General features: G+C 45.3%; 1 long non-coding RNA gene across 1 annotated transcript in view; it reads right to left on the bottom strand.

Moving 5' to 3' along the window:
• Positions 1 to 2202: 2202 nt before the first annotated feature.
• The window catches only part of LOC142290148 (uncharacterized), a 50165-nt gene continuing 30964 nt past the window's right edge, over positions 2203 to 21403 (bottom strand). Inside the window, exon 2 of the long non-coding RNA XR_012750221.1 lies at positions 2203 to 3751. This is a non-coding gene — a long non-coding RNA (uncharacterized LOC142290148). The remainder of the gene's footprint in view (positions 3752 to 21403) is intronic.

Genomic DNA, 21403 nt, shown 5'->3' with positions numbered 1-21403 from the left:
TTAAGGCAGTGATTGCCTCTAAAGGATTCGCCCTCCTAAAATGTGGAGTGTTTGTAAAGAAATGTGTACAATTCCTACAATTTCTATCAGATATTTTTGTTCAAACCTTCAAATTAAACGTTACAATCTACACTTGAATTCTGTTGTAGAGGTTTCATTTCAAATCCAATGTGGTGGCATGCAGAGCCCAACTCGCGAAAATTGTGTCACTGTCCAAATATTTCTGGACCTAACTGTGTATATATATATATATATATATATATATATATATATATATATATATATACATATAATGTATATACCATATTATGTATAAACTAGTATATACGTATATACATATAATGCATATATAATGTATAGGTAGTTAATAGAATCAGTGTCAGTAGTGTCAGTAGTTAATAGAATAAAATAACAATTTACATTTTACTCTAAAATATAAAGAGAAAAATCAGAAAAACTGCAGTGGACTCTTAATTTTTGCCAGAGCCGTGTATATATATATATATATATATATATATATATATATATATATATATATATATATAGATATATATATCTATATATATATATATATTTATATATATATATAGTATATATAGTTGTATAGTAATAAATAATTTAAAAATAAATGTAGCCCTCCATGGTATTTTTTATTCTCAGCACACATAAAGCAGACGGATATGGGTTGCCACCCCCATCTCCCTGGCTTTACCTTGGCTGGCAATCAAAATACAGGGAAGCACTTTTTTTTTAGTTATTTAAAAAAAAAATTAAAAAAAATGTGTTTGCTCCCGCTGCATTTTCTATTGCTAAGGGTAATCCAAGCAGCTACTGGATGCTAACCACCAGTGCTTGCTGTTACCTTCGCTGGCAATGAAAAATTCAGGTAAGCCCTTTTTTTTAATTTTTTTTGCCCAAAAATGACAACAATGAAAAAATTAAGTGGGCTTCGCCACAGGCTGCCCCCAACCCCTAGCTGCCTATTTGTACTCGACTGGGAACCAAAAATATAGGGAAGCCCATTTTTTAATTATTATTTCATGAAGTTCACCCATAGCATTTTCATTTTTCAGGATTTGGGGCTTAGTGATGGCTTATTTTTTGTGTCTCGAGCTGATATTTTTAATGGTACCATTTTTGCGCAGATGCTACGTTATGATCATGTTATTGAATTTTGCACAAAATTTGCCGCATTTGGAATTTTTTTGATGCTATGCCATTTACCAATCATATCAATTGATTTTGTATTTTGATAGATAGGGCATTTCTGAACGCGGCAATACCAAATGTGTGTATATTTTTTAACCCTTTCATTTTCAATGGGGCGAAAGAGGGAGTGATTTGAACTTTTAGGTTTTTTTATTTTTTATTTTTGTTTCAAAACTTTTTTTATTTTTATTTTTTTACTAGTACCCCAGGGGACTATAAGGATTAGCAGTCTGATCGCTCTTCCATATCTGTTCATCACAGCTACACAGCTGGGAACACCAGATATGCTCATCTCCTGTCTCACACAGCACTTGGCCGTGTGAAAGAGGAAGTGAGTCATGTGAAGTACATCACATGACTCTGTTCTACTATGACAACCATCGGATCCATATGATGACGTCACGTGGCTTCCGGTGTCGGGCAGTGAGTAAAGTTTAACCATGATTGCTATTATAATGATGCTGTCACATCTTGACAGTGCTATTTAAGGGGTTAACATGTACGGGCAGATTGCGAATCTGTTCATGCCTGCTAGGCATACATGTCAGCTGTACAAATCAGCTGACATGTGCGGGGATCCCCCCCCCGGCTGCCTGCGACAACCGGGTGGGTTTAACACTATGGCCGCTGGGACGTAATTTTACTTCCCATGGTCCTTAAGGGGTTAATGTGTTTTTTATGTTCAAATATGTGGTTCTGGATATGTTAAGTGGTTTCACCAACATTTCCAAGAGAGCAGGGACATTTTATTTGGTTAAATCACATTTAAGGTGTCACAAAAAATGAAGACCTTAAAAGAAAACCTTTTCTCAGATCTTGAATGAGAAATTGAAACCCCTTTCATGGTATGAGAACTTTGAAGGCAGTTGTTGTAGCTGTTCTGTTTTGTCACAAGTCAGCTTATGGGATCACCAGTGAGGTCTTCTCAATTAGGCCTCTTCAGACTTAATCAAGATCGAGCGCTCGGAGAGAAAAGACCAGCATCCATGTGGGCATGATCAATTTCTTCTGTTTATTTAACCAAAGTACAGTTTATTTATACCATTTACAGATCAATGTGATTTTGCAAATAAGGCTTTTAGCTGGACTTTACAAGTTGCTCATATGACCTTTAAGTTTTAGCAAAACAAAAATGTAGAGTCATGCATATGAGATAAGAAGAAGACAAGAAGAACATTTAGAGACAATAATAATCCTTGAAACTGTCTCTTATTCCGAAGGCTCCATAATGACTATGAACTACCACCAGATATACTTACTAATAACAATAAATCTTTAATGAAGAAATAGAGAAACTATTAACCCTTCTATATCAATTTCCCCCTTTTGTAAATGGTATAACCTTCACTACAGGGTCAGTAGGCGTCCAAACAGGAGCTGCTGGCTCATGGGCCTAGTACCCATGAGGGGTCTTCCTAAGACTTCACCCATCCACCCTCAGTGTGGACACCTACTCCCCGTCAGTAGAGGCCATTTGGGGTCCGTAGTAAACTACAGAGGGTTCAATACTGAAACTCTTAGAACATACATTATTCAATAGTTTAGCTAACGCATATATCAATGCTTTTACAGCTATATAAAGCAATAGACAGAATAACAATATTTGCATACAGGATTGTATAATGCCAGAAACCCAACCTGCCAGGCCCTTAAACCAATTAGCTGGATTCATAAAAGAAAATGTATTTCCCCACCAGGAGTCTTTGCTGGAGTCATCCATATATATACATATATACATACACATGTATATACATATAATAGGAGAACAGATAAAAACTGGTGACTATGTATGTAGATACACACATAGACACAAACACACGGAAACAATCATTGTCCTTTCTACAGATAGCAACATCATTATATTGAAGACTGAACCATAACCCATCGTAGGTAATGGGGCCTGAATGAGGGATCTTAGTCTTTAGTTTGGTAACTACACCCTCAATGTCCGGATTGCATTCCATCCACCACGACTGTCCCCTAGGCCGTGTGATATTTAGCTGGAACCAGGGATTAGTGACCTTTCCAGCTATAGTCAAGGTGGCAAATACATCTTTTCACCAGAATATCGATAGAGTCCAGGTTTCATTGTGTATACAGTCTGATATCAACACCTCCTGTGGTTCCAGAGGTAAGGCTAAATATGGCATAGTCTTTGAAGAAAATAAAACTGTGTGTGCAGATCCAACAGTCTTTTGGCTTTTCTCCTTCCATGTCCTCAGTAAGAGAAATATGGTGGCAAATGAGTTTATTATCCCAGTCCATATTTAAAAGTTCGCTCAGTGTCTTTGTTTGGCGCAGCAACCCTGCTACACCTAGCAGGATAATTAGCAAGACTGTCATTCTGCCGGTGGAGTGACCTTTTTACAGTGACTGGCGTGGATCCAGGTGGGTTTTCCCTCAAGTTTCACTGAGGTGGATGTGGTCAGCTGGACTTGGAATGGGCCATCAAAGCGTGGATCTAGGCTCCTTCTCACGTGTCTGCGCACGACCACCCAATCACCTGGATTCAGCTGATGCACATCTGCACTTGCATTGGGATCTGGAATGGATGAAAAGACATGTTTATGCACCACATTAAGTCTTTCCTGTAAGGCCTGGACGTAGGCTGTCATAGTGCCATGTTGCATCTGTAACACTTGTGGAAAGTAGAGACCTGTTTTTGGGGCACTACCAAAAAGGACTTCAAAAGGAGACAAGCCTGTCTTTCTATTTGGAGTGTGTCTGACTGAAAAGAGTGCCAGGGATAAGCACTCTGCCCAATTCTTTCCTGTCTCTGCCATGGCCTTTTGAATTTTTAGTTTAAGTGTCCCGTTTAATCTCTCTACTTTTCCACTGCTCTGTGGATGATAAGGGGTATGGAATGCCTGCTCTATTCCCAGGGCCTGCATAATGTCCCTCATTATTTCTCCAGTGAACTGTGTACCCCTGTCACTTTCTATGGCTTCTGGGATGCCATACCGACAGACTAGTTCCTTCATCAGTTTTTCTTGGTCTTTGTTTGTCACCATGTTGCTGGTCGAGGACGGCTGTCGCATGCCCTCCCTGTTCTGTGCAAAACAAGGAAAATGGTTGATCGTAATTTGGAATACCCAGGGCCGGGGCAGATACAATGAGTAGTTTAAGGGAATGAAAGGAATCAATAGCTTCCTGAGTGAGGTCAAAGGGGTCAGATGACAGACAATCATAGAGGGGTTACATCATTTGCGAGGCAGACCTTACCCAAGGCCTGCAGTATGACACTAAGCCCAAAAAGGTGCGCAGTTGCCGGTGGGAGCTGGGTAGGGAGAGATTTTGGACTGCTTGTTTTCTCTCCTCAGTCAGGTGTCTCGTACCTTCAGAGATACAGTGACCCAAAAAGGTTACCTTTTGCTTACAGTACTGTAATTTTTCATGTGAAACTTTGCAACCATTCTCTGCCAGAAAATACAGTAAAGAAATTGTGGCTTCCTTGCAGGACGTCTGGTCTGGACAGCAGAGCAAAAGGTCATCCACGTACTGCAATAGCGTAACCTGTGGATGAGGTGGTTGCCACTGCTCCAGAATTCCTGCCATAGCTGTAGAATAAATGGTAGGTGAATTCATTCCTCCTTGCGGGAGGACTGTCCACATGTACTGTTTCCCCTCATGTGTGAAGGCAAAAAGATACTGACAGTCAGGGTCTAGAGGCACAGAGAAAAATGCATTTGCCAAATCAATTACTGTAAAACATTTGGAGGTCCCTGGGATTTGTGACAGTAAGGTATGTGGGTTTGGAACAATTGGTGTTACACTCTCAGTGACAGCATTGACAGCTCTCAAATCATGCACCATTCTGTACGTGTCAGGGGAACCTTTGGGCCCTTTTTTCTTGATTGGATACAAGGGAATGTTACAGGGGGAGGACCTTTGTACTAGAGCCCCCGCTTGCACATATTCTCTGGTCAGGGCCATTGATTTGGCTGAGCTTAAGGGATACTGTTTATCAAGGGAATTTCAAACACCAATCCCTCCAGTCCCTTCATGGTCACCAGTTTTCTAGGCCAGAGGCAAAGGAGCAGGGAAGGAAGGAGGAGAGTCAGTCTGCTCCCTCTCCTATTTGGGGTTTTTGCACTGTCTGGCGTAATGTCCATTCTGTCCACAATTCCAGCACTGTACGGTCGCTCGGTCACCTGGTGCCCCCCCTCTCTGCTTCCACTGTTTTCCTTGTGCTCTAGCATACATAACTGGTCACTTGCATTTTGTCAGTTCAACCCCCTTAGCTACTTGCAGAAGGTCTGTTGGGTCCATGTTTCTCCACTCAGGTCTGGCTGTCTGTACTGCTTCTCGTAAAACCTTATTCATACCGTTAACGAATATACTCATCAGTATTTTGTCATTAAGGGAGGTTCTGACTTTGTACCCCACGTCTGCCCACTTCAGCTGTAACCTCCAAAAGTACGTCTCTATACTCTCCCCTTCCTGCTGTATTACGTCAGTCAGGGAAAGAGGGAAAGGTTGGTCTTCAGGGTCAGATAACTGTTTTCTTTCCTCACCATCAGAGTAATGTCCAGCTTCCTCCCCAAAACTCAATTCCTTCACTACCTATGTCTCAGTGTCAGCATCCTCTGTCATCACATGTGATCTGGTTCGAACAGGATTTAGGGCAATCTGCTTAGGGCGAGTAACATTACACGTAGCACAAGTACCTCTCCAGTCTGGGTTTTTCTGACTACAATGTTTACAAGTCCATTCATCTGGTCTGGGTTTCTGATCATGTGAAGGGGGGGCGGTAGCAGTCACAGTTTTTGCTCTTGGTGCATTAAAACATTTATAATACACTTTACATAACAATAATATAATAATACATCCCACTGTTATTTCTTTACATCCACAATGCTGCACCTCTTCCTTGAATCTGTGCCATTTCTCAACATCCAAACACCCACACTCTGGCATGTCTGCCTTTCTGAGTATTAGTCTGACATTTTTCACTGCTTCTTTGCCTTCCCTTTCTTGCACTGTTTGGCTGTTTTGGATCCCGCTGGAGCCCCACGCTGCACACTGAACAAGTTGCCCATGGCTTCAACTTATTCCCACACAGCCCACCTTTCTGCAAATGCCCTCTCAGTGTCCCTGAACCTTGTTAACAGGCCACACGTCTCCTGGCAAGTCAGAATGGGCTCTCAAGTGGTAGCAAGAAGGCTCAATCAGCATTCACTCTCACCTGCTACACTTGTAGGGCGTATTGGGAAGGGTTAAAAAACACCTCTCACCCAATAGACCATATGACTAAAGCAGGAAGGACCAGGTGTGATAGTCCTCTCACCTGCTAGACCACCTCCATGTAAGTGGGAAGGCCACAAATGCTCTCTAACCCACTTAGACCTGATGTGCAGTTGGCTACTCCATGCTGGTCCTTTACAAAGTATTCCAGCAACGAACGTAAACTAGAGTTAAACCAATAAACCAAAAACAATCCTCAAAGCTGACTTCTCACAGAGGGCAGAAAATCGCGCAGCTGTTCACTTGACCCCTCCCAAAAGAATGTCAGCGCACAGTTTGTTTAGCAAGAGTGTTATCTCGTCCAGATTCAGCTTTCCAAAACACAATCCTAATACCCACTGGTATAATACACAATCCCAGCAGAAAATTGAGACCACTTATATACCTTCACAGCACTAATATTCTAGTTTACTATAAAACCTTCATCCCCATTTTGAGGGGAAGAAACACACAATATCTCACTATAAGGACAGATCCCAGGACCACTTGTCCTACTCATTCATTGATTCCAGAAACATATGTAACAATACACCTTCCAAGGATCAGTTAACCTCACATGCAAATAAAATTATCTAAACCGCTCTTGACACTGATGGGAAAAAAATACATATGTCAGGTATCCACTCAAATACTCTATATGGCTATGCCCTGTGACATTTCACAACCGGAACATCTTTTCACAGTCCACAGTATAGCCTATAACCATTAGACTTATACATACATATTATTTTACCAAGTCTCTTATCTCAATTACTTGTCACTTTGTTATTCAGAGGCTTCTCATCAATATACAACAACCTATTGCCTGCCTACTTTATCCAGGCATTAATATGAAACCACTTATGAACACATATCCCTAGACCAGTGTATTGCCCATCAAAGATGCAAAGATGGCCAAAGTAAAACACAAAACACAGCAACACAGCAAATGCAATTATACAGAGACTGTCCCAAATTCTGTGCTATGCAATCTATGCAATCAGTTAATGGACGGACAACAGATTATCTTATTACTCTATATTTCAACTCTCATTCAGACATGCATGAAAAAAAAACAATACTCACTGGTGATGCCAGAGTTCTTGAACCGTGTGTACAGCCTTACCCAGAATATTCGGGAAATCAGAGAGAGTGAAATGAAGTGTAAGAACAAAGCTTCTCACCTTGCTGCAGCTGAAATTTCACCAGAGTCCCCAAAACTTCTTCCGAATAGGCTGGTTGGCCACGGCCCCACGTTGGGCGCCAAAAACTGTTGTAGCTGTTCTGTTTTGTCACAAGTCAGCTTATGGGATCACCAGTGAGGTCTTCTCAATTAGGCCTCTTCAGACCTAATCAAGATCGAGCGCTCGGAGAGAAAAGACCAGCATTCATGTGGGCATGATCAATTTCTTCTGTTTATTTAACCAAAGTACAGTTTATTTATACCATTTACAGATCAATGTGATTTTGCAAATAAGGCTTTTAGCTGGATTTTACAAGTTGCTCATATGACCTTTAAGTTTTAGCAAAACAAAAATGTAGAGTCATGCATATGAGATAAGAAGAAGACAAGAAGAACATTTAGAGACAATAATAATCCTTGAAACTGTCTCTTATTCCGAAGGCTCCATAATGACTATGAACTACCACCAGATATACTTACTAATAACAATAAATCTTTAATGAAGAAATAGAGAAACTATTAACCCTTCTATATCACAGTATAGGCATGAAAAAGTACATTTACATTGAATGGACAAAGTCGTCTGTAAGTTGTTAGGATTCTTAAGCTGGGTTCACACTAAGCGACAGCAACAACGACGTCGCTGTTACGTCACCATTTTCGGTGACGTAACAGCGACCTTGTAAGTCGCTATTATGATCGCTGCTTAGCTGTCAAACACAGCAGAAGCAGCGATCATAACGTCGCTGTGCTACATGTGCAGAGAGCAGGGAGCCGCGCGCACTGCTTAGCGCTGGCTCCTTGCTCTCCTTGCTACAGTATACATCGGGTTAATTACCCGATGTGTACTGCAGCCACATGTGCACAGAGCAGGAGCCGGCAGCCAGGGCAGAGGCTGGTAACGAAGGTAAATATCGGGTAACCAGGGAAAGGTCTTCCCTTGGTTACCCGATGTTTACGCTGGTTACAGCTTACCGCAGCTGCCAGTGCCGGCTCCTGCTCGCTTCATTTCGTCGCTCTCTCGCTGTCACACACAGCGATGTGTGTGTCACAGCGGGAGAGTGACGACCAAAAAATGAAGCTGGACATTCAGCAACGACCGGCGACCTCACAGCAGGGGCCAGGTCGTTGCTGGATGTCACACACAGCGACAGCGACGGGACGTCGCGTCAACGTCACAGAAAATGGTGACGTAGCAGCGACGTCGTTGTCGTTGTCGCTGTGTGTGACACCAGCTTTAGAGCCAATTTCAGCCCTAGCAAGGTGATTTTTTAAATGTTGTGGCTTTTTTTCACAAATAAGGGGCAAAAAGGAAAATTCTGGAATGTTAGGATATGAATGGCCCAATAATGACTATTATTTCCTGATACTTTGCTGAATTATATGTGTGAAAGGATGGTACAGTAGATCACAAAAGAAAACGTGTACAACTCTCAAATTTTTGTAAAAAATGTATTATTTTTTTTCATAGGACAACAGTGAAGATATGACACTTTTAATGTCTAGTAGACAATGTACAGCTTGTTTAACTGTGTAAATTTGATTTGCCCTCAAAATTACTTAATACACAGTCATTAATGTCAAAACCTCTGGCAACAGAAGTGCGTATATAACGCCCCTGAAGCCATCAGGGAGCTAAAAGGTACTGCATCCTCACCAGGATGCAGTGCCTTCCCCCTAAGAACCCAGAAGACCAGTGCCAGTAACACACCAAACACTCCAGATAATCCCTGTTTTTCCCCAACATCACACATAGACTGGTACCAGGCTAGGGTTGAACCAATGGATGACCGCCTAGAGGTGGAGCCAATCCAGTCTGGGGCCTAGGCGGTTAGTTGCTGGTGGAGTATCGTGCAGTGCTCCTGGAACTATGCACCAACGAGATTGAGAATTCTAGGTAAGGCAAAAGCTCCAGGCAGACCTGATAAAATCTGCACAGTGAGGGGGTCCATCAAGGACCTCACTGACCTTGAAGTTCGGGACTCAGTAGCAAAGGGAGAACCGGGGACAGGATCAGTGGCTCCAACCCAACAGGGTTCACGCTACCGTCATACGGATTGCATGAAGAAGACAACCAGGAGGGGACCCCAGCTGCTCTACGCCACTGGAACCCACCAACCAAAGACAGGTGCAAGGGAAAGAAGGCACCAGGTCACTAAACCAGCACTGGGACTACAGGGGCCTGCGGTTAAGACCAGCCAGCTTCGGGTGACCAGTTACCAGCTTGCAGTGATTAAAAGAACTGAAACACCAGAAAGAGAAACCCCTAAAAACACTTTTATTGAATTTGATTCAAATCAGAACTCCCCACACAAACAAAAAACAAAAAATGAAACAGGACATGAAGTGCTGTAGTGGAGAACGGTTTGGTCAAATGCCCTCCAAATTTCCCTGCCTTGCCACAGAGGTTGACACCCTAAGTGAACAAAATGACACCCCCGCTCACCGTCAGCTCACCCTCCTAACCCTGTACTATACTGAAGTGCAGCTAATCTGGGAAGAAGGGAGTGCAGGAAAAAGACCAAAGAATGGCTATTCAAAATCTCTAGCAAATCCTGAGATAGTAATCAAACCCTCTGACAAAGGAGGTAATGTAGCGATAATGAATCAGAAGGATTATTTAATGATGTGCCAAGTTATTTTGTCTCATCATTCCACTTATGAGACTTTGAAATCTGGTCCCCCTGCAATCTTTATGAAAGAACTTAAGGCCACGTCTCACTAAGCGACATCGCTAGCGACATCGCTGCTGAGTCACGGTTCTTGTGATGCAACAGCGATCTTGCTAGCGATGTCGCTGTGTGTGACATCCAGCAACGACCTGGCCCCTGCTGTGAGGTCGCTGGTTGTTGCTGAATGTCCTGGACCATTTTTTGGTTGTTGCTCTCCCGCTGTGAAGCACACATCACTGTGTTTGACATCGAGAGAGCAACGATCTGAATGTGCAGGGAGCAGGGAGCCGGCTTCTGCAGATGCTGGTAACCAAGGTACACATCGGGTAGCCAAGCAAAGGCTTTGCTTGGTTACCCGATATTTACCTTGGTTATCAGTGTCCGCAGCTTCTAGAAGCTGGCTCCCTGCTCACGTAGCCACGGTACACATCGGGTAACTATAAGCAAAGCTCTTTGCTTAGTAACCCGATGTGTACTATGGTTACCAAGCACAGCGTCGTTACACGAGTCGCTGGTGGCTGGTGGCTGATCTCTGATTGCTGTGGAGATCTGCCTGTTTGACAGCTCACCAGCAACCATGTTGCGACGCTCCAGCAATCCCTGCCAGGTCGGATCACTGCTGGGATCGCTGGAGCGTCGCTAAGTGTGACGGTACCTTAAGAAACATTCTCATTGAAGCAAAAACAATGAAATTGATTTCCCTAGAGGAATTTGATTTCCAATTACCTAAATATCCAATTGTAGCGATCTTTTACACCCTTCCAAAAATACATAAGGGAGTGAATCTGTTCAATTACCCCTTATGCGGGCGTCACACGAGGCGATCTATCATGCAATAGATCGTCGGGGTCACGGTTTTCGTGACGCACATCCGGCTTGGTTGGCGACGTCGTCCCGTGTGACACCTACGAGCGATCGCAAATCGGTCAGAAATCAGGTATCGTGTACTGGTTGTTTATTTTTAAAAAATCGTTTATTTTACTTTGCGCCGGTTGTTCATCGTACCCGGGGTAGCATACATCGCACTGTGTGACACCCCGGGAATGATGAACACAGCTTACCTGCGTCCTGCGGCTCCCACCAACACTGCTGAAGGAAGGAGGTGGGCGGGATGTTTATGTCCCGCTCATCTCAGCCCCTCCGCTTCTATTGGTCGGCCGCAATGTGACGTCGCTGTGACGCCGAACGTCCCACCCCCTTCAGGAAGTGGATGTTCGCCGCCCACAGCGACATCGCTCAGCACATAAGTGCGTGTGACAGGGGTTAAACGACTTTGTGCGACACAGGCAGCGATTTGCTCGAAAGATCGTATCGCGTGAAGCCCGCATTAGTGTTATCTTGTTCGGTTTTTTTAGTGCAAGTTACACTGAAACCTCTCGTGTGGCCTATCTTATTTCATCACCCATATGCATCACCTATCCTCTGGGGCCTGGCCCTGCTTGCGGAGGGCCTAACATCCCGGCTGCCACTAATACCAGCCCCAGTAGTGAAAACTGTGGAGCAGCGGCTCCATCCACATAGCCGCAAACCGCAAGTGGCGCCACATGTGAACAATACTCAAATCTCCTGTAAATATCCCCCTTTTAAAAAGCACCCAGGATCGAGGGACGGCCACCAAAGTGACTTTCCCCAGTTATTACACCACCCGGGACTGAGTACCCCATAACCCTTGGCGACACAGCTTTTTCCTGGCGTCACTAACAGGATTGAACTGGACCAGGTCAAACCGGGTGACGTGTGCCTTAAATACTGTATTTCATGGACTGTGTTTTATTGATTGAAAAACCGCTGCCATTCTGGTGTAAAAATTAACTGCGCCACAGCAGTGAGAAAGGCGCGAAAAGAAACCTGGCCCATGACTCCTTTTAACGCTGGCAGAAGGGGGCAGTAACCTGACCCGGAAGTTCCCGAGGTGCTCCAGTCCCGCGAGAGAGTGGTGAGAAACACCAAGGGGGAACGGGAAGATGCAGGCGCCTGATAGCGAGAATGCAGCGGGGTCTGCTCCGGTAGTGTAAGCGGCAGCGCTCGGAGTCGGTGCGGTAGCACAGATCATGCCGATCCCCCTGCCGTATGTCTCAGGAGCGGTGTGGCTGCCCCAGTATGATGGCAAACCAGATGCCTTACCCGGGTTTAAAAAGAAAATATGCACTGTGTTGAACATGTATGCAATGACTTGCAAGCAATGAGCGTCTGTTGTGCTGGGACAGTTAATGGGTACAGCAGAGCTGGAAATAGAAACCTGGTCAGATGTGGATTGGGCATCAGTGACCACCATCTTTGACAAGTTACAGATTGCTTTTGAAACCCGTACAGAAGCAGAGCTGGGGATGGGATTTTATAACTGCAGGCAGAGACCCCAGGATAGCATCAGAGACTATGCGTAAGGCCTAAGACACATGGCATGAAAATCGGAGCGAGTGGAATGCGATAAAACATCGCATTTCACTCGTACCAATATTAGCCTATGTGTCAGCACCCATGAGCTATTATTTTCTCAGCCCTAATCAGACCAAGAAAACTATCACAGCATGCTGCGACTGTAATGCGTTCCTAGTTTCTCTCGCACCCATTCAAGTCTATGAGGTGAGTGAAAAATCGCCTCATAGACAGTACCGCAAGTGCAGGGCGAGAATGGCAATAGCCGGCTATGAAGGAGAGAGGGAGATAAATCCCTCCCTCTTCTCTGCAGCGCCGGTCCTCCCCTCCTCAGTGTTGGCCTGCCCCTCCTCAACGCTGGACCTCTCCTCCTCAGTGCCGGCCTGCCCCCCGCAGCTGTGGTCCGATCACATAATCGGACCTCATTCGCAGTGACACTTGCATGACACTCGGCTCCCACTGTGCTGCCAGCGTGAGCCGAGTGTCATGCGAGGATCACATTAGTCCCCCATGTGGCCCCAGCCTTAAGATTGCAAGCAGCACTGCGGGCCCTGAAACACGTAGACCCCATCGGTGATCCCACAGGGAACAAAATGATGGTTGAACATTTCCTGCAGGGTTTACAATCCGTGGAGGACCGTAAACAACTGTGCCTGTGGGTCCTAGAACACCCGGACTTCGACTTTGATGTTTTAAACGACCGAGCCATAAAAGCCCTGCAATCCCCTGCAACCACAGACTCTGTTTCCCACTCCTGGCAAGCCAGTACCTCGCCTGTAAGGATTGAACCCCCTTCCTCAACTGTGGCAGCAGCTAATGAGCAGGCTGAACCCCCTTGTGTTCCAACTGACTTGTGTTCCCAGGTACAGCAGCTGAGCAAGGATGTTGCTATATCCTGAAAGTGATGCAGATCAAGCCAGAATCCAAGCCAGTGGAGAAGATCCTGCTAGCCGACTGCCCTGAAGACATCCCATGGATGCGAGATAGAAGAATCCCATCGTCCAGAGGGAGGAGCAGTGACCGCTACAACTCATCTGGACAACCCATCTGCCGTCATTGCAACAAGGTCGGCCATTTTGCACGCAGGTGTCCTTTAAACCGGCAAACCGTGGGCCCAAGGGCCAACCCCCAGGATTAAGACGACAAGCCTCATCTGACTGGCAAGACCAGTATGTAGGAAGACGACCGATTCTGTCCATCACCCTGGATGGAATCCCCACACCTGCATTGCTGGACACCGGCTCCCAGGTAACCACCATACCATATATACTTTACAAAAGGTTTTGGTAAGATGCTGAACTTACCCGTCCGGACTCAGGCCTCACTATTTATGCTGTAAATAGACTACCAGTAACTCAGATTGGGTTTAAGGAAGCAACCATAAAAGTGGGGAGGGTAGTATTAAAGGCCCAAGGCTTAATTGTAGTCGAAACTGATGTAAAGGACAAGAATCCGCAGGGGATTCTGGGTACCAATGTGATTGAAAACTGTTTGGGGGAAGTGATTTTACTCCAACAGATTGCTGAAACTGCAGGTGCTGGGCAGCAGAGGGTCCTGCAAAGAGAAATCCGAGCCCTCCTGCAAAAACAACAGGTAAACCTGTCTGGTGGAGAAATTGGTAATGTACGGGTAATTGACTCCGGTCAAATTGGGATACCTCCCAGAAGTGAAATGATGATCTGGCGTCGGGCGGCCATAGGCTTAAGAGGGTAGGACTACCAGGCAATAGTGGAGCCTATCTTTTCAGAAAATTGGTCCATCATCCTGACAGCCAGGGGAGTGGTTGATGTACACCGGGTAAGAGTACCTGTGCAAATTGCCCAGGTACGCCACCATTGCCTAATTGTTGACTGTAACAAATGACTCCATCCAGGCAGTGGAATCCCTGATTCCATCAGAACAAGCAGAGGTTGACCACCCCCAAAAGCAGTTAGAGGATTGGTGTCTGGAATTGCATATGTGCAACCCCCGCGCCAGCAGCCAGGCCGCTCGGGACCCGGGGGGTCACGCAGCCACTCGAACAAAGGGGGCCATGCACAGGGGATGGTGTGGAAAGTTTGTGACGCCACCTGTGGTGCGTGGTAAGGGTGAAGTACCACCACTGCGACTAGAAGTACCCAGTGGCGATGGTGTGGCAGCCAGGTATTTGACCCCTCCACAGGTAGGGGGAATTCCCCGGGACTCAGTGTTGGTGTTGGGAAGGTGCCATCGGTCCGGTAAGGGTTAATTACGCACTCAGTCCAATAACGCTGACAACCGTGGTAAACCAAAGTTCTGGATGCCATTGCAGCAGGGAGGGAGCACGCCTGGGTCCCGTGCCCATTGTTGTTGCTTGTTAGCCTGTGACCTTGACCTTTGCACCTCTTTCTGTGGTTGGTCCCTTTCAGCTTGAAACTAAAACGGGTCCCGCTCACCCGTATGGCTAACGGAATGAGCTTGCTCTCAGGTTCACGCTTGGGATATTCTAGACTATGCAGTGGACAAGAAATCTGTGGAGAGAAAAGCGCATATAGGGTCTTACCCCAGTATATAAGGGGTGGGAGGAGGGTGAAACTACTCACCAGATGTTGTTGTGAGAGTCACAACAACTGTATTCGCATGTAGAATCTGATCCAAGGCTGCAGCCACCCAATTGGCAGAAAACAGAGAGCAAAAGAGAAGGGTGTTTGATACTGCGCCAAAGGATCACAGGAACAGATGTTTAGATTTATGCATCTTTATTTCATCCAGGTCTACGCGTTTCAGGAGCCACTGCCCCCTTCCTCAGGACCGTCAGGAAAGACACAACATCAAATCTGTCCTGGTGGACACCAGCATGCAGATAAATAGACACCTCCTGGGCCTACCAGTCCTCCCCGGCCCTCACAGTACTGATTGCATACACACCAGAAACAAGGGGTTTACAGGGTAGTACAGGAATACGAGCAAGTCTTCAGTAAACACCCACTAGACTTTGGGAGAATCAAAGAGGCACACCATCACATACCCACAGGGAATCACCCTCCTATTAAAGAAAGGTAGAGATCTATACCACCTAAGCATTACCAGTGTGCCAAGGAGATGTTGAAGAATATGCAGGAGGCTGGGGTTATCAGACACAGTTGTAGCCCCTGGGCAGCTCCATTGATTCTAGTCAAGAAGAAGGATGGCACCATGAGGATGTGCGTGGACTATAGGCAGATCAACCAGATAACACACAAAGATGCCTATCCACTACCCGGTATAGAAGAATCCCTGGCTGCATTGAAGGCTGCTAACTACTTTTCTACCCTAGATCTCACCAGTGGCTACTGGCAAGTCTCTGTCGCAGAAGAACATCGAGAGAAAAATGCATTTGCCACTCCGATGGGACTGTGTGAGTTTAACAGCATGCCATTTGGACTCTGCAACGCACCTGGAATGTTTCAAAAGTTGTTAGAATGTTGTCTAGGACACCACAACTTCGAGACAGTACTGCTCTACCTGGATGACGTGATCGTTTACTCGAAAACCTACGAGGAACATCTGGAACATCTAGTAGAAGTATTTGAGGAACTGTCAAAGGATGGAATGAAGTTGAAACCATCAAAGTGTCACCTGTTGAAACCCAGAGTCCAATACCTTGGACATATTTTCAGTGGAGAAGGAGTGGCGCCAGACCCAGAAAAGATTACTGCCATCAAGAACTGGCCAAGACCGACCACCGTCAAAGAAGTCCGTCAGTTCCTGGGCCTGGTAGGATGCTATAGGAGATTCATCAAAGGCTACACGAAGATGGCAGCACCTCTACAAGAACTTCTGATAGGCCAGACCAAAAAGGGTAAAACTTCTGGTCCTCAATTCGAATGGGGTGAGGGAGAAGAAAACTCCTTCAGACAGATGAAGTTGGCCCTGACTGGCGACGAGATTCTGGCTTATCCTGATTACAATCTACCTTTTGTGCTGTATACTGATGCCAGCAACATGGGATTGGGAGCTGTGCTGTCCCAAGTGCAGAGTGGCAAAGAAATAGTCATTGCCTATGCAAGCAGGAAGCTCCGTCCTACAGAGAGGAACCCTGATAATTACAGCTCCTTCAAGCTGAAGTTCCTGGCATTGGTCTGGGCAGTCACAGAGTGGTTTAAACACTATCTGGCAGCTGCTAAGGTTACCGTTTTCACGAATAACAATCCTCTGACCCACGTAAATACAGCAAAATTGGGTGCACTGGAGCAAAGTTGGGTGGCTCGAGTAGCAAACTATAATTTCACCATCAAGAATCAGTCTGGTTGCAAGAATACCAACGCAGATGCATTATCCAGGATGCCTTTCCTACCAGGGGAGGGAGAAGATGTGAATGAGTAGGAAGAAATCGAATTACCAGCCTTCCATCACTCCAGTGCCTCCCAGTACTAACAATCCTGTTATAAGCATCAAGAGGCTGCATTAAACCCGTTACCTCATCATGGTTGGAAGAAGACCCAGGATGGGGACCCTGCAGTGAAGTTGGTCAAGGAACTTATCACCCAACCAGATTCATACCTGGGACCTGATGCTACACCTGAAGCTCAACAGTTGTGGAAAGAAAGGAGTAGGCTGTGCATCCACCGAGGTAAACTATGCAGAAGTATAACTAACCCTAAAACTCATGAAAGAGTATGTAATACCCAAAAGCCACATCCAGATGGTGTCAGAAACCTACCATGACCGGGCAGGACACTTTGGCTAAAAGAAGTTGGAAGCATTGCTGCGAGACAGGTTCTATTGGATTGAGATGAGGAACTCCATAGAAAACTGGTGCAGAAACTGTGGCCCCTGTGTCTTGAGAAGGAAGGATCGTGACAGTTAAAGAGCACCACTACAGCCCATTGTTACCAAACAGCCCTTGGAGCTTGTAGCCCTGGACCATGTAAAATTAACACCCAGTAGAACAGGCTACAGATACTGTATGCCCCCACCATGGTGGACCATTACTCCAGGTTCTTAGTGGTCGTCCCAGTAAAGGACAGGTGTTAATGGATCAATGACCTGCATTTGAAGCCAAGATATTCCAGGAGCTCTGAAACTTGTACGGGAAAGAAGATTCGTGCCACCTCTTACAATGCACAAACCAATGGCATGTGTGAAAGAATGAATTAAATTGTCATTGAATTGCTGAAGACTCTTCTACTATAGGAAAGAAACATGTGGCCAGAGAAGCTATCTGACCTAGTGGATATCTACAATAACATCCCAGTAAGTTCAACAATCTGTATGCCATGAGAGCAAGACCTGGAAGATTACCAGTTGATCTTGAAATGTAAGTTATCATGCCAGAACTAGATTCATCAGAGAGTGACTGGAATACTAATCGTCAAGCGCAGTACAAGAAAATACAGGAATGTATTGAAAAGAGCTTGAACCAGAGTTTAAGAAGAAAAGGACTATAATAAGAAAGCAAAAGCTGATCCTTTACCATACGGAGAAATAGTTCTGAAAAGAAAGAGAAGAGTTCACAAACTCGACGTTCAGTGGGAAACAGAACCCTACACAGAGCTACCTGTTCGGTCCCCACTTAAAGGCGATGGAAGGTGCGTAGTTGTGAGAGGTTGTGAGAATCTTACCTTCATTTTTCCTATAGGTGAGGCAGACAGGACCAGAGCGCTCCAGAGTGAAACATGCACATGCTGAGATGGAACATTGGTGGTTTATTTTCTCATAAGGTTAGGACATGCAGAGTGCAGTAATCCAAGTACTTGGCATTGTAATTCTCCAGTGATGTTTGTCTCTGAAGCTACTTTGTGGTCAGAAGACTTTGCTTCAGCCGCTCCAATAAGGGATGTGTTTCTCACAAAACTCTGGCTGGAATGAACATACCAGGATCTGATGCAAGAGGGTCATCAGACACTCCCATGGGCTGGACAAAAGAAACAGAGGAGCCGAAAGGTCTGACCAGTAGATGGCAGCAGAGATTAGCATGAAAAACATTAAATAACAGTTTTAACTAAGACAAATAGAAACAGCACATTCCCCGTCTGAAATTCACTTTGGGGATTTCACTATTGAGTCCATAATAGAACCTGAAAGGAAAGGCATGTTAAATGCAAAAACAAGCTCAATTGAGTCCAAAACAAGATGGATGGCTCAAAGTTCAGGTCCGGTAGCGTTCATCCCGTAGGGACGCTGTTGTGAATGTTAGTTATGTCTTGGCTGCTGGGAGGCTCCCTCTGGTGGCCAGGAAGGGTTTGGACAGAGACCAGGTGGGTTGTGCAGTGGGTGTTTCCTTTCCTAACTCTCTGCTTATTTAAGTCTTGGTCTGATAGCAGGCTGTTGCCGGATGTCAGTTGTTCTTTGTATCTCTAGCCTGCTTGATCCTGCTTTACACCATATCTTCCCCAGATAAGTGCTTGCTCTTTATTTATTGTCTGGTTCTTTTGTTTATCTGGGTTTGTCATTTTGCTGTGGTTATTTTCAGTTTATTTGCTTGCAGGGATTTTCCCCCTTAGTGGATTGTTGAGGAACTCCCTGCAGTTCTGTGTGGAGTAGACACCGTATGTCCATGTGCATAGAAAAACACAGTAGGGTGGGTCATACATGAAATCGCCACACTACTATAGAGCTACTCAAATAGCATAACAAACAGAGAACTAGGAGTAGATATGCTTCAAATCAGTCAATTTATTAGTACAAAAGATCATGAAATCGAAAAATACAAGGTCATGGGACCAAGGCAATTATTAGGGCACAGAAGGGGGCAAATATGAAAAAGGGCAAGAAAAAATGGATATCTGCACTTGTGTGAAACCTCAGTTTCAAATCCTCACACCTAGACCACATGTATCAAAGGGTAAACAAATGGAAATGTCCAAATAGCTTGTAACGTAACAACATCTAAAGTTTTAAATGGACATATAAGCAATGTCAGGAGTGGTAACAGGACAAGCAGGCAGCAATGTTGGAACACATGCACCATATGCCCCAATTGTGAGGGTAAAAGAAACAAGGGTTCATTAAAGTTAAAGAGGTCAGACCAAAAGGAAGACACTGATGCATGTGCATACTACATTACAACCAACCTGCGGACCTGTATGATGTAACACAAAAGGCATGCAGAAAACTCCGGAGGTGACGAGGAGGGAAGACCCCCCCAGTGGGACTCCAACGTACGTTTCACGTTAGTGGTATATTCGCTTCATCAGGGAGTGGGTAACAAACGCGGCAGGGCTATTATAAATAGCCCAGCGTCCAGCTGATACACCTCACCGATTGTTCTCGGCGTGTGCGCACATCGCACCACACGGACTCAGCACCTCCCACTGGCCGTCATGACCCAGCGCATGCGCGGGAGCGGGGATGCGTCTTCATAGCTCCCGCGCATGCACAAAGGTCAGACAGAGACAGCCGGGGAGAGCAGAGCCGGCGGTGAGATGCAGGCAAGCGCACATCAATGAGAGCACAGAACCCGGAAATTCAGACCACATACCGAAGCAATAACATATGATGCAGAGAAATAGTTGATGATGAACAACATTGTATATCACAATATAAGTATAAATGTACATAGATGCATAAACATTATTCACAGATAAAAATAGCGCTGGTTCCAGGGCTCCGTGTGTAGCTTGAGAGTAGAAGCATATAGCAGGCAATCATATTTCGAGACCAAAAGATGAGGGTGACAGCTGGAATTATGGCTGCGCCGCATAAGATATAGGGGAAAGAAAAGAGATTATATGAGTAAAAAAATATACGCCCAGGTCAAAAAAGACCAAAACACATAAGCAATGATAATAAAAACAGTAAAACCCCTAAAAATAAAGGGGGAAAAAAGACCACCCCATACATGGTGATCTCAAAGGAAAGAGGCAAAACTTAAAGCCTCGTTGAGACCAGATGGGGCGACTGTGCCAAGAGTCACCATCCATCTGGTCTCACGTATCCGTACATGCACTGTTGGAGGCACAGGTTGAAGTTCTCTCCATGGGCCTCTCTTTCTCCCCGACTAATTCCTTTGATTTTTTTACAGCCATGAGATTAATAATTATAAGATTTCTGAGATTATTAATCCTGTATCTTTCCGTTTGACTCTGCCTGCGTCATTTAAGATTCACAATGTCTTCCATAAGTCCTTGTTGAAGAAACATGTGGCGCCGGCAGTTCCTGCAGCAGCGCCTCCTGACCCTGTTTTGGTACAAGGGGATCTGGAGTATGAGGTTGAAAAAATTCTGGATTCCCGTCGCAGTAGGCATCAGCTTCAGTACCTTGTGAAATGGAAGGGTTATGGGCAGGAGGATAACTCTTGGGTTGTGGCTTCTGACATTCATGCGGACAGGTTGGTTCGCGCCTTCCATCATGCTCATCCCGAGCGACCCGGTGGCGTGGGTGAGGGTTCGGTGACCCCTCCTCAAGGGGGGGTACTGTTGTGAATGTTAGTTATGTCTTGGCTGCTGGGAGGCTCCCTCTGGTGGCCAGGAAGGGTTTGGACAGAGACCAGGTGGGTTGTGCAGTGGGTGTTTCCTTTCCTAACTCTCTGCTTATTTAAGTCCTGGTCTGATTGCAGGCTGTTGCCGGATGTCAGTTGTTCTTTGTATCTCTAGCCTGCTTGATCCTGCTTTACACCACATCTTCCCCAGATAAGTGCTTGCTCTTTATTTATTGTCTGGTTCTTTTGTTTATCTGGGTTTGTCATTTTGCTGTGGTTATTTTCAGTTTTTTTGCTTGCAGGGATTTTCCCCCTTAGTGGATTGTTGAGGAACTCCCTGCAGTTCTGTGTGGAGTATAGCTCCTTTGGGTCCATGTGTTT

Source organism: Anomaloglossus baeobatrachus, chromosome 2 (assembly GCF_048569485.1).
Source record: "Anomaloglossus baeobatrachus isolate aAnoBae1 chromosome 2, aAnoBae1.hap1, whole genome shotgun sequence".
Lineage (NCBI taxonomy): Eukaryota > Metazoa > Chordata > Amphibia > Anura > Aromobatidae > Anomaloglossus > Anomaloglossus baeobatrachus.
Note: the sequence above shows the minus strand (reverse complement) of the source record. Positions and strands in the feature narration are given on the sequence as shown.